This window comes from Procambarus clarkii, chromosome 15 (assembly GCF_040958095.1).
Source record: "Procambarus clarkii isolate CNS0578487 chromosome 15, FALCON_Pclarkii_2.0, whole genome shotgun sequence".
Taxonomy (NCBI): Eukaryota; Metazoa; Arthropoda; class Malacostraca; order Decapoda; family Cambaridae; genus Procambarus; species Procambarus clarkii.
Genome location: NC_091164.1, coordinates 40,763,964 through 40,777,165, shown reverse-complemented (window position 1 = coordinate 40,777,165; position 13,202 = coordinate 40,763,964).

Here is a 13,202-nt window from a genome sequence, read left to right as displayed (position 1 = left end):
CATCTCTGTCCCCTTGTCCCTGTCTCTCCTCTGTCCCCTCTCTCTTGGTCTCCTGCCCCCCTCTCCTCCCTCTGTCCCCCGGTCCCCCTCTCTGACCCTGTCCCTCTGTCTCTGTCTCTGTCCATGCCCCCCTCTCTGTCCCTGTCTCCCTCCCTGTCCCACTGCTCCCCCTCTGTTCCCCCGTCCCTCCTCTGGCCCTGTCCGTCTGTCCCTGTCCCTCAGCCTCTGCCTCTCCTCGTTTCTGACATTCTCTGTGTCAGCCTATCTCTCTGTCTCTTTCCTCGCTCTATCTCTGTCATTCTCTCACTGACTTTGCATATCCTTATCTATACGTCTCTGTGTCTAACATTCTCTCCCTGACTCTGTCTATATCTATTTCTCTGTCTCGATCTTCATCTCTTTCTCTCTCTCTCTCTCTCTCTCTCTCTCTCTCTCTCTCTCTCTCTCTCTCTCTCCTTACATACATACATACATACATACATACATACATACATACATACATACATACATACATACATACATACATACATACATACGTACATACATACATACATTTATTTAACACATGTGGTACACGCACAAGGGGACACAGGTGGAAGCTGAGTACCCAAATGAGCCACAGAGAGATTATAGAAAGAACTTTTCAGTGTCAGATTAGTTAATAAATGGAATGCTTTAGGCAGTAATGTGATGGAGGCTGATTCCATACACAGTTTCAAGTGTATGGAAAGTGTATGTATTCAAGTGGCGGGACCAAAGAGCCAAAGTTCAACCCTTGCAACCACAACTAGGTTAGTACATACATACATACATAAGATATAAAACAGTGGAGGATTCCCAGGTAGAACAATCAACCACAATGCCCATTACCCCTTTACCCTGATGTCCTTAACTACACAACTATACAAGAGTCATTAACACGTGTAATGGCTGATCCCCCATCACGATAGCATAAAGACCAATTGCTTGACCCGCAGTCTGTCTTGCTCCTCAAATAATTTTCGGGTTAACATGAAAACGTCTCTCGAGTTTATCTTTCTAATGTTGTTTTCCCATCTTTCATTTTATCAGCTTAGTTCCTTTATTATGCCCCAATTACTCATCCCTTGAGCGGTAGTTAAACTGAACCCAAATTTAAAAAAAGTTCCTTTTGCTAAGCAAGCTACAGTCTTGATAAGTCAGATATATTGTTTGTTAACACATTTCTCAACAATGAACAGTCAGTTTTATCAAGCTAACATATCCTAACACAACGAGTGAGAGTATTAACTGGTCTAATTATTTTATTAGACCAGTATATATTATTAGATTATACTGGTATAATTATATATATATATATATATATATATATATATATATATATATATATATATATATATATATATATATATATGTATATGCGAACAAGCCTGAATGGTCCCCAGGACTATATGCGAATATAGTCCTGGGGTGTGAGTTTTCATTCTCATATTCATATATGTATATATATACATATATATAGATATATATATATATGGGTGAGTTTTCATTCTCATATTCATATATGTATATATATAGATATATATAGATATATATATATATATATATATATATATATATATATATATATATATATATATATATATATATATATATATATATGTATGTATGAGTGTGTGTGTACATGTGTATACAACATTAATAATTTTGTAACTAGCGTCAAACATTGTTATTTGCTTAGCTAAACGAACTAGAGGGTTCAGGTCCTGAACCGATTATGTGCCTCTGTAATCCTTTACACCACGGCCCACGGGATGGGTATGGGGTGCGTAATAAAGAAAGCAATAGAAGAAATTGAAATTGCATAATACGGTTATTGACATTCAATAATAGTAAGATAAAGCAATGAGGACCAAATGGGAGACCAGTGATCAGTGTCTTGTATCCCCTGCAATACCTCAAATCCTACGTACCTCACTGACAGGCTCCAGTATGTTTCTGTGAATAATTCAATTTCTCCCACCCTACCCATCAACATTGGTGTTCCTCAGGGCAGCATACTTGGCATACTTGGGTATCCTTTGGAGGTGCTTATCCAGTTCTCACTTGAACACTGTGAGGGGATTGCCAGTTATGCCATGCAGTTATGCAATGTATGAATCTATCTATAAGTCCACCAATCTTTGTAAAAATTTCTTGTATGGATGTACCTTACCTAAATAAACATTTATTTATTTATTATTTATATTTAGGATTCATCAACTGCCAAAGATATTCACATGTCAGTATAATTCTGGCGAGAGAGAGGTTTGGGAAAAGCCGTTATACCAACTAGTCAGCAATAAGGGTGATATTTGTGGGGCACAGGCACGCTCGGCCTGGCCCATTAACCCCCAACTGACACTATAACTACTAGCTACTAGGTACATGAACATAATTACATAATTTACGTACATAATTTAAGGTACATAATTACTAGGTACATGAGGACTGGCCATTGTACTATATAGACCTGAAAAAGTGTAACTTAGCGACAACAAGAAAATATTGAATCACAAGACCACCGACGACCATTCCCTTACCCTGCCATAAACACTGAAATTTGACACCCTACCTCTGGAGCCACCCTGACCACAGGTCCACCAACTACATTTCCCTCCCTCCAACTCTGCCTCCACTTACATTGTACACACACATATTGTACACCACGCAAGTGTGGACTAGTGTGTAAATCTTACTGATACCACACTTAACCTTTATTCTTTCTCAATGTGTTGTATAAAAGGATCTGATTATACCGTTTCATTTCTAACTCCTTTTCTTGGAAGAATGCCACATATGATCGTACACACACACAAGGTCTGTATAGAGTATAGGCAAGGTCTGACAAGGTATACTAGGTGAGTACTAGTTGAGTACTTACACACAAGATATTCTAGGTGAGACTAGGTGAGTATACACACACACGCAACATATACTAAGTTAGTACACCCAGAAACAAGATATACTAGGTGAATACACACATACAAGGTATACTAGGTGAGTACTAGTTGAGTACTTACACACAAGATATTCTAGGTGAGACTAGGTGAGTATACACACACACACGCAACATATACTAGGTTAGTACACCCAGAAACAAGATATACTAGGTGAATACACACATACAAGATATACTAGGTGAGTACTAGTTGAGTACTTACACACAAGATATTCTAGGTGAGACTAGGTGAGTATACACACACACACGCAACATATACTAAGTTAGTACACCCAGAAACAAGATATACTAGGTGAATACACACATACAAGGTATACTAGGTGAGTACTAGTTGAGTACTTACACACAAGATATTCTAGGTGAGACTAGGTGAGTATACACACACACACGCAACATATACTAGGTTAGTACACCCAGAAACAAGATATACTAGGTGAATACACACATACAAGATATACTAGGTGAGTACTAGTTGAGTACTTACACACAAGATATTCTAGGTGAGACTAGGTGAGTATACACACACACACGCAACATATACTAGGTTAGTACACCCAGAAACAAGATATACTAGGTGAATACACACATACAAGATATACTAGGTGAGTACTAGTTGAGTACTTACACACAAGATATTCTAGGTGAGACTAGGTGAGTATACACACACACACGCAACATATACTAGGTTAGTACACCCAGAAACAAGATATACTAGGTGAATACACACATACAAGATATACTAGGTGAGTACTAGTTGAGTACTTACACACAAGATATTCTAGGTGAGACTAGGTGAGTATACACACACACACGCAACATATACTAGGTTAGTACACCCAGAAACAAGATATACTAGGTGAATACACACATACAAGATATACTAGGTGAGTACTAGTTGAGTACTTACACACAAGATATTCTAGGTGAGACTAGGTGAGTATACACACACACGCAACATATACTAAGTTAGTTCACCCAGAAACAAGATATACTAGGTGAATACACACATACAAGGTATACTAGGTGAGTACTAGTTGAGTACTTACACACAAGATATTCTAGGTGAGACTAGGTGAGTATACACACACACACGCAACATATACTAGGTTAGTACACCCAGAAACAAGATATACTAGGTGAATACCCCAACACCAACCTCCTACAGTACACCTCCCACAGTAACCCCAACACCAACCTCCCACAGGTAACCCCAACACCAACCTCCCACAGTACACCTCCCACAGGTAACCCCAGCACCAACCTCCCACAGTACACCTCCCACAGGTAACCCCAGCACCAACCTCCCACAGTAACCCCAACACCAACCTCCCACAGTACACAACACCAACCTCCCACAGTACACATCCCACAGGTAACCCCAGCACCAACCTCCCACAGTACACAACACCAACCTCCCACAGTACACCTCCCACAGTAACCCCAACACCAACCTCCCACAGTACACAACACCAACCTCCCACAGTACACCTCCCACAGTACACCTCCCACAGGTAACCCCAGCACCAACCTCCCACAGTACACCTCCTACAGGTAACCCCAACACCAACCTCACACAGTACACCTCCCACAGTAACCCCAGCACCAACCTCCCACAGGTACAAAATGAAGCCATGAGAATTATCTTAGGATGCCCAAGAAATGCTATGATTGAGAAAATCAGGATGGAGTTGAATCTGCAGAGTATTGGGGATAGAATTGCAGAGATAAATGTAGCTTCTGCCATTAGATTAATGAGAGGTGGGGGAGCTAATGAATTGGTCCTCTCAGTTCAAAAGGTGGGAAGTACTGAACAATGTATGATGAAGAAAAGAGCATATATGAATACCTTATGTTCTAATGTTATTAAGTATGATGTTATTTCAGAGTGTATTGCTGTGCCCAAGAGAAAATTTACACCACCATGGGAGGATTGTAATGTAGATGTAGTAATTACTCCCTTGCAAAAGAAAAAAAGTATGTATGAAATAGGAGAGCTGAGGGCAACATATGATTGTATAATTAGAAAATTGCCTACAGAAAACACTCTACTACATGTATATTGTGATGGGTCAGTAGCTAGGGATGGGAAGGCAGGATGTATATTGTGATGGGTCAGTAGCTAGGGATGGGAAGGCAGGATGTATATGTTCTTAACATTCTGAAACCTATATTGTTTGCTGATGATACTACACTCATCTACTCCAACCCCAACCCACATACACTAAATACTGTAATGTTGTTAATAATGAACTAAAAAAAGTCCACTTATGGATGTCAACCAACAAACTAACACTTAACATAGAAAAGACCTACTACATCTTATTTGGAAGCAAATCTACAAATGCAATTCAGCTTCAGATGACAATGTAAACATTAGCAATAACAATGATGGAAAGTTTCTTGGTCTATTCTTAGACAAGAGACTCAACTTCAGTACCCACATACAACACATAACTAAGAAAGTCTCTAAAACAGTTGGTATACTCTCCAAAATCAGATATTATGTACCTAACCCTGCTCTCATCTCTCTATATTATACACTAATCTATCCCTATCTCAACTATGGTATCTGTGCATGGGGTTCAACCACTGCAAACCACCTCAAGTCCATCATCACCCAGCAAAAATCTGCTATCAGAATAATATCAAATTCTGCTTTCAGACAACACTCAGCCCCCTTGTTTAACTCCCTAAACATGCTAAACATAATCTCACTCCATAAATTCTCTTGTGTCAACTACATTTACAAAACTCTGTTCTTAAATGCAAATCCTGCTCTGAAACTCTTCCTGGACAGATGTAATAGGACCCATTATCACCACACCAGAAATAAATATCTCTTTCATATCCCCAGAGTTAAACTTGTATAAATAAATAAATAAATAAATAAATATGTTTATTCAGGTAAGGTACATACATACAAGTAATGTTACATTAATGGATCGATATATAGAGCTAGTACATACAATGCCTAAAGCCACTATTACGCAACGCGTTTCGGGCAGGAAAAACATTAATATCTAGAACTTAATACTAATTGAGCATAAAGAATAAAATGTGTTGAGAACAAATACAAATAAAGATAAAAAAAAGAGGGAACATGACTGAAAAAGCAGCACAAATACAATAGGTTGACAAACAGTGTTGATTAAAAAAAAAAAAAAAATAACAGACATGGGTTGACAATAGAGGGGTAAGGTAGGTTAGTGAATTTATTAGGTAGTGTTTAATTTTTATCTTAAACTGGTTGAGAGAGGTACAGTCTTTAACATGGTTGGGAAGATCATTCCACATTCTGGGTCCCTTGATTTGTAGAGCATTTCTAGTTTGATTAAGTCGTACTCTTGGAATATCAAAACTGTATTTATTTCTGGTGTGGTGCTCATGGGTTCTGTTACAACCTTCAATGAAGCTTTTGAGCTTATATGTATGTATTTGTAATGTATGTATGTAAACAATGTATTTATTATCATTTATCAATTCTGATAGAAATTACCTACTTAAAATTATCTGTTAGATTAAGGACCTGCCTGAAACGCTGCGCATACTAGTGGCTTTACAAGATTGTAAATACTGTACTATTCAATGTATTCTCACAACCCCAATGTACCTACTTGTATATATATAAATAAAATAAAATAAAATATTGTGATGGGTCAGTAGCTAGGGATGGGAAGGCAGGATGCAGTATGCCAAACTGAATTCGTGCGCCCCTTGAGGGACTTGAAGTAGAGGGATAGGGATCACAGGATAAGTATGGGTTGCACAAACTACTGGTAACAGGATGAGTATGGGTTGCACAATTAATTACTACAAAGTGGTTGAGTATGGGGTGCACGTAAATGAAGACTCCCAAGAAGCAAATCAGAGATCAGCCTAAGCTTCATCTTGAGGCAAAGCTCAATGCCTTAAGCCATATTGATGCTCTGTCCACAGAGCATTCTCTCTCTCAAATCATAATAGTACACTAATGGTTCCCTACACCACCCCTCAGGTGCAGCTGCAGCAGGCTTGGGTGACATGATGACTATGGGGTGCACAATAAACTAACACTCACAGAATGAGTATGGGCTGCACAATAAGCTACCTCTCACAAGATTAGTAATAAAGAAACATTAATTTTTTGGGTAGGGTGACTGAAACTCATCCTGGGGTAAAAATGTTTATTTAAATTTATTATAGTTAAATGAATTTAGTAAATTATTCCATATATTGTATTATAAGTGAATTGACACTAAACTATAAATGATACTAATAAGGTTTTAAAAATGAAAAACAGTAAAAATCCTTCATGTAAGATATGGAAGTTGAAAAGTAAATTAACTGTAAACTAAATTATAAACTGTAGACATAATATAAAGTATTATAAGTAAAATACCTATAAACTACCAAATAATAAGGTGTAAGGAACCATTTCTATTGTTTGTCCTTTTTTACCTGTTTCCTCAGGTATTTTAAAATTCCCATTCCGTTGTTACTACACTGTTTTCCTGGTGTAGTTCCCTGTGGTTCAAATTTTACTACTTGTACTTCTTGCTGTTTCTGAATGATTGCTAATGGTAGCCCTTGTTGCACCTGCGGAACTTTTTGTAAATGTTCCACCTGCGGAACTTTTTGTACTTGTTGAATTTCTTGCACCTGCGGTACTTTTTGGACTTTATGCACCTGCTGCACTTGTAGCTCGTCAGGATTTTTTTCCAAGGCATTATCGCTATCACCTTCTGATCCTAATGTAAGTTTATCTGCATCAAGCTTCCTTGTGCGTGCTGGAAAAAAAATAAAAATAAAAAATAAAAAATTTTGAAATGGAAGATCCTGTGTAACAAATTTAATCAGTTACTATGATCGAGCCGCAGAAATTTTACAGGAAAGATATGGTTGGGTTGACTGCATCTATCTGGACCTAAAAGAGGCATTCAACAGAATTCCACATAAGAGTTTGTTCTGGAAACTGGAACATATTGGAGGGGTGACAGGTAAGCTTCTAACATGGATTAAAAAATTTCAAACTGATAGAAAAATGAGGGCAGTAATCAGAGGCAATGTATTGGACTGGAGAAATGTCACGAGTGGAGTACCACAGGGTTTAGTTCTGGCATTCATGGATAAATAATAAATAAATTGTTCATGATTTTTTTAGACAAAAGCTAGAATATGCAGCAGTTGTATGGTGCCCATATCTTAAGAAGTACATGTACAAACTTGAAATGATACAAAGACGTCATGGGTGTCATAGGGGCCCCAGCACACTGGTTTGCTAAAGGGCCCTTAATGCTGTCGAGACCTTATGGGCCCTTGGACCCATTACGTTAAGACATAGTGCTGTATTGGGCCACACACTTTTTGCCATATACATCAATGACAGAGATGATTGAATTGAAATTATATATATATATATATATATATATATATATATATATATATATATATATATATATATATATATATATATATATATATAAATATCTTTGATATCCCCAGAGTCAAAGTTATTCTGTGTAAATACACTATGCAAATAAAGGGACCTTGTCTATGGAACTCACTCGCTAACAAATTTAAAAACTGTCCAACTTCTGCCATTTTAAAAAATAAAACCAAAAAGTACCTAAATTTTTTCTTGATAGTTTCCTAACTAGTGTATTAAACTCGCACTGTATCTTATGAAATCCAATGCCAGAATATATGTGCCTAAACCATACAACTTTTCCATTGTAATCATTGCTATCACCTTATATCATGATTGTTATATTGAATGCATATCTTACTATATTATACCTTGAAATATTCCTCAAATTATGCTACAATTTATATGTTGATAACCCTCAAATTTTACTTTAATGTACATAGTAATCTTTGTGATACTTTCTTACAATGTACCAGCCAATTTTTTTCCATTTAAGCTTTAAATTGCCTATTTAAAATTATCTGTTAGATTAAGGACCTGCCCAAAACACTGTGTGCTAGTGGCTTTACAAGAATGTAAAAACATCAATGCTATGTACTCTCATAATCCCAGTGTGCTAACTTGTATATAAATAAATAAACAAATAGTATGTAAGTACTGTACAGCATTATTCATGTTGATTCTATACCTTATCAAGCAAGTTCAGCATAAGAAGAATACAAATGAATACAACAGATGTAGACAAACTTCAATACCTGATTTTCAATCCTTCGTAGAACCCGGCTTGCTGTATTTCGTTCTAAAGCCTTCTTGCCTTTAAGTAGAAAACGGGCTTCCTCTTCTTTCTTCATTAATTCTCTACTGTTTCGGAAGTCACACTGGCAGAACTTGCAAACATTGCTTCGGACATGCACACATTGTTTGCAGTTTGTGCATCTCCTCAAGAATTTTCCCTGAAGACCTGAAGGAAATAGTTTCTAATAAAATACTTATATTCAAATGACCTATGCTGCAAAAATTATAAGTTAAATTGTTGTTAAAATGTACTACAGTAATTAAATATATTATTTAAATTATGAAATAATCTACATTAACACTAGTGAGAGCAATGTTAAAAATTTTAGGACTGCATCTGGAAATAACTTTAATTTTGGATGTGATTAACCATGCTGTAACTCGTATAACAAAACTGAGAGGAGTTGAATCCAACAGCCTGATTGACCAGGCTGTTAATTTCAAGCAAATACTATATTATTGGAAGAAAAAAAAATTATATATATATATATATTAATCAATATTGTAACTTTTTTTGTGTAATGACGTTTTCAAATAAAGTTAGATAAATATACACACATACCAAAAGAATAAGGGTGGTAGGAGAAGAAAATATGAAAGTGTTCAGTGAGGATCCACAAGGTCTTCTCTGAGTACTCTTTATTTTCTTCTCCGAGGCTATGGGTCCCTACACTTGCACCAGAGGTGGTACCCCTCATATATATATATATATATATATATATATATATATATATATATATATATATATATATATATATATATATATATATATATATATATATATGACAGTGTCAGATTCACCACCACCATCAAACACCACCAGCACCATACACCACCAGCATCATACACCAACAGCACCATACACCACCAGCATCATACACCACCAGCATCATACACCACCAGCATCATACACCATCAGCATCATACATCACCAGCATCATACACCATCAGCATAATACACCACCAGCATCATACACCATACACCACCAGCACCATACACCACCAGCACCATACACCACCAGCACCATACACCACCAGCATCATACACCACCAGCACCATACACCACCAGCACCATACACCACCAGCATCATACACCATCAGCATCATACACCATCAGCATCATACACCATCATACTCCACCAGAATCATACACCACCAGCATCATACACCACCAGCATCATACACCATCAGCATCATACACCATCAGCATCATACACCATCAGCATCATACACCATCAGCATCATACTCCACCAGCACCATACACCACCAGCACCATACACCACCACCATGTCAAATGGACAGTGTTAACAAAATTATTCCCACATACTCCGTCACTATGTGATGGAGTACACATAGAACAGGGGACTGTAACAAATGTTCTAGCATAAAACTTTGTACAGTTTAGTAATTCCTTACCATTTGATGTACTAGGTAGATCCATGTTTGGTGAAGTTTTATAGCTGGAGCTGGAAGATCCTGTCGAGATGACTTCTTCAAAGAGAATAGCTTCAACACATTGTGTCTTGAGTCTTCCAGTACTTGGCCTACAGTTACCAGATCTGATTTACAGAAACTAGTGAACTATGGAGATAAGATTGTTAATAATATACTTTTTTTGAGATTCATATGACTTGCAGCTTAAAAACCAACCTTATTTTAAAATAGTACACTAAAGTACATAGCAAATTGCGAAATTCGTAGTTTTTTAACTACTTTAAAGCTAAATTCTCAAGCTTTGAAAATAAGCACAATTTGCTATTTTAAGCGGAATCTGGCAACTCTGATTTAGCATGTAAACATTGACTTGCATTCACAATGTAGTTATTTATTTTTCAACAATTTAAAACGAGTTATGAAAATACACACATTGGTACATTATTGCAAAGGCACTATACTATATATATATATATATATATATATATATATAAATTGTTGCAAGTCGAGCAACAAATATTTTACATTGAACAACAAATGAGATTGGAAAAGCAGTATTGCCAAAATAGACCCCAGACACACCCTGTGGGTAGTAATGGACCCCCATACCGACCCTATGAGGGGTAGTGGACCCCATAATAACACTATGGGCGATAGTGGACACTATACAAACACTATGGGCGGTAGTTGACTTCATAGAGACCCTGTGAGCGGTAAGGGACCCCCTATCGACCCTGTGGGCGGCAGTGGACCCCCTATCGATCCTGTGGGCGGCAGTGGACCCCCTACCGACCCTGTGGGCGGCAGTGGACCCCTACCGAACGTGTGGGCGGCAGTGGACCCCCTACCGACCCTGTGGGCGGCAGTGGACCCCCTATCGATCCTGTGGGCGGTAGTGGACCCCCCCCATATCGACCCTGTGGGCGGCAGTGGACCCCCTATCGATCCTGTGGGCGGCAGTGGACCCCCTACCGACCCAGTGGGTGGCAGTGGACCCCCTGCCGACCCTGTGGGCGGTAGTGGACCCCTACCGACCCTGTGGACGGTAGTTGACTTCATAACGACCCTGTGGGCGGTAGTGGACCCCATACCGACCCTGTGGGTGGCGGTGGACCCCATACCGACTCTGTGGGCGGCAGTGAACCCTATATACTAATCCTGTGGGCGATACTGTACCCTATAGTCATCCTGTGGGGGCAATGGATGCCATACATATCCAGTGGGTGTTATTGTACCCCATACTTATTCTGTGGGTGGTTGGAGCCCCATACCCATCCTGTGGGTTATAGTGGACCCCATACTCATCCTGTGGGTGGTATTGGACCCCATACCTATCCTGTGGGTGGTTGTGAGCCCATACCCATCCTGTCGGTGGTAGTGGACGCAATACACATCCAGTGGATGGTATTGGATCCCATACCCTTCCTGTGGGTGGAAGTGATCCCCATACCATTCCTGTGGGTGGATGTGACCCCCATACTCATCCTGCGGGTGTTATTGGACCCCTTACCCACCTAACAGGTGGTAGTGGACCCTATACTAATCCTATAGTTTCCAATAATCCACACCATACCATCCTGTTTGCAGTAGTTTACCCTATATACATTCCAACATAACATCGTTTTCTGTTAGCGTTCCTACAAAACATTCTTTAAAGATTTCTAAAGCACAAACTATGGTATATAATATTGATTGGTGAAGCACTTATTCTATGTAATAATTTATTGTGCTTATTATAATTTACTAAGAACAACTAATATTTCTCAAAACAAAACTACGAGCCTTCAATAGGATGTAGCTGATCTGTAATATTATAAGAGCATGGACAATAGTAGGTGAATTTCACAACCCATGTGGGACCTGAAAACTACAATTTTCGTTATAATTGAACCAATCACGACTATTCAGCTATCTACGTTGATGGACGAGTACTGTGAGACGTAAATTGGTACGTGAGGAAGAGTTTGAGCCTTGGTAAAAAAGTTAACTGGGAATATATCACATATGTACTAAATCACATTCCACATATTGACTTTAAGCACTAGTCATATATGTACTGTCTTGTGTGAGAACGGGTTGGGACTGTACTACCGGGACCCTGGACTGTCCTACTGGTGTAAGGGGGGCCAGCCTTTAACCCTCACTTGCCTGGTTAAATGCTGGTCGTTATCAAGTAAAAGTATATACAGGAACCAGAGTATCTACTGTGTTGCCTAATAGTTCACCTCGTCAAGATCTAAACATTTGACAGTTTAGATGTCACGGCGGGAGGATACTGTACCCTTCTATGTTATACTGTAACTCTGAAGTTCTCCGCCACCACCTGCTACCCACTGATTAGCTTCCTCAATTGACGGTGGAGCAGGATACCCTCAACTAGGCATAAACCCCGAAAATGGATCCCCAGTTATCGGAAAAGGATGGGATAAGATTTCGACGTTAGTGTAGGAATTAAATCTAAGTACAAAGGGACTATCTTTGGTATTAAATAAATGCTTGCTGGCTTACAGGGCAGTTATAGCCCCGCTCCTGTGCCAGGTAAGTCCACTACGGGCTCACCATAGCCCGTGCTACTTTGGAACTTTTG